This window comes from Octopus bimaculoides, chromosome 22 (genome assembly GCF_001194135.2).
Source record: "Octopus bimaculoides isolate UCB-OBI-ISO-001 chromosome 22, ASM119413v2, whole genome shotgun sequence".
NCBI classification, from domain to species: domain Eukaryota; kingdom Metazoa; phylum Mollusca; class Cephalopoda; order Octopoda; family Octopodidae; genus Octopus; species Octopus bimaculoides.
Window position 1 is genome coordinate 18,172,444 of NC_069002.1, and position 2,642 is coordinate 18,175,085.

Sequence of the window (2,642 nt, forward strand, 5' to 3'; positions counted from 1 at the left end):
TATATATATATATATATATATATATATATTGTAGCGATGTTCAGCATGTATGTTGAAGATACCGACGTTTCACTAGTACGTTATAAGATAGTTTAAATAGGATAAGATGTGATTTTGATAGCAAGGTGAACATATTTGCAGAAGTGAATTTAAGAAGTTGTGTTTATCTTAAGAATGTTATTTCGTTTCTTCATACTGGGTTGACTGTATTATCTCGTGTTGACAAAGGCTTCTGTATAATTTCATAAAAGGGCATGCAAATAAATCTTTAACTAATTCGTTTTCCTTATAATCATACAATGAGAGTTAGTACAGATAATAGCAAGAGAAGGACTGGATTTAACATCAATAATTTATTTACAGAAAGTAAAATTATATACAATGAATTTATTACAACGTAATAGTGATAGGAAAAATTGCAGTATATATTATAATGAAAATAAAAATATTTTAAAAGAATCTGTCACGAGAATGACGACAGGAAAGCTTTTCGTAGCTAGTTCCTCAAAACTACTCTAAAAAGGTTGAAAAAAGCATGACATAAGGTCATGAAAGATGAGCAATGCAAAATAGCATATCCAGAATGAGTTGCGGGGTTCCATGTGGCAACCTAGTGTCACTGAAAATTTTTCCAAAAATCAGGGTTTTTATAACTGCCGTAAACCCGATTCTAAGAACCTTTCTCCATGGAAAAGAAACTTTTCACGAAGACTAGATTGATGTATGGACTGTAAAATTGACCAATGAAAAAAGTAAGACATTTATAAATGAAAGAGAGCCAACACGACTATGACGTCACGTTGCTGCTAAAGTCTTATAACCACTACACTATTCATAATTCTCTCGATATTAATAAACCACCCTGGGCCTTTAGCAGTAAAGCAGACCCACAACAATATCCTAATTATGTGGTTTGGTGCTTGTTGCACGTGCTTTGGCTGACGAGGCTCACCTTTGCTGCATCTCACTACCACTGACCTGTATCCATGCACTTCAAAATGTGATTCATCGTTACTCCAATATTTCTCCGTCCATCTAGAATGATCGCGTGCACAGCGGAGACGGTTTCTCTTCATAATACCAGTCAATAAATCTTTACGTAGAGGCTTTCTGGTAGGTCTGTACTATAAGACGAAACATTTACATCAGCCGAAGCCAAATCTTTCTGAAAGGACACCTTGATGCGTGCAAGTGGTGATCCATCTTACCAGAGCTGAGGGTTATGTCATCAGCCGAAAGGTAGATTGCATCTTTGTAGCCCTATGCCACCGTGAGAACCATTCTCACCAGATCGAGAAGCACAACATTCACAATAAAAGTAATTGTCCCATCCACCCGCAGTCGACATGCACCCTAAAGTTCGGTTCCTTGAGGGATCAGCGGCATGAGATATATAAGAAACCGGTTCCTTTTGTTAAAAGCATATAGGTCGGCGTGAGAAATATCGGGTCGGTGGTGGAAAACTGAAGCAGATGCACTGTTACCTCGACGAAATTCAGCTGCATGAAGCGCCCCCCTACCTTTGTGACCCACCATGTGTTTCATTTTTCTCAAACAAAGGCTTGAAATTTTATTTAAATAACAAAATTTCATGGTCTTCTCCTCGTACAAGCATATTAAGTTTATGAATTTGTCCAAAACTGTCTTACGAATAGAATAATTTGTGTAATGAATCTTCATTTTGAAATAAATCTGAATTTTATCTGTTCAAAGCTCGTCCATTTGATAGCAATCCCACTCCTGTTTTCCCTAAAACGTTGCTGAAATTGCATCTCATTTTGTCAGAAAAGAGGCAACTATGCAGTGCACAACTTTTAATAATGTCAATATCAATGGTCAAGACATATTTTCTGGCACGAAGTTTATCAGTGGTTTTTAGCTCATTTTGGGACGCTGAATCCAAATCTGGCATCAGGTTTTGTTTATCACATCAGATTTTTGAGATATAAAATCTTTTATGTTTGCCGGAAACAGCTATTTAATGCTTATAAAGGAAGAATTAAACATGCGTAGATGCAATTTTTCAAAGACAATATGTCTTTCTTTTTTAATCTAATAAATCAATACACAGGAGTAAACGAACATTAGCATGTAAAAATTAAGCTTGGTGATAACAAACTATGAATACAAAATCTTTATTCACTGTAGTCATTCATTCCGATCATCTTATTACTGCAAGAACTTCCTCTGTTTTGATTATCTCTTGTGCACAGCTTCTGAAATGTCTCACATCAAGCTCCAGCAGTAATCTGTCATCATGTTTGAGTCCCATCGGCCTTGGTTTTGTTCTTTGATTATTTTCACATATTGATGAAAGCGTTCAACATGTTCTTCGTTAACATCAGCCAGGTTCTCTGAAAACTCAACCAAGTGTCTAAATAGTGCAATTTAATGTTCATTCTACACTCAAGTGCATGCAAACTCAAGAGCAGGTCCCCCACAATCTCTTGATAGTCGTTAGCGTTCCTGTTTCCAAGGAAATTTTGCACCACATCAGAGGACATTCTAAGCTCTAGCTTCTGCTGCACTCATTGCTGTAACAAAATATGGATCCCTGAGGATTATTCTTATTTTGAGGTCCATCAAATATTCCTGCCTTCTTCTTCAGGTCACTGAGATTTGGAAATGTTGTGTATATATAT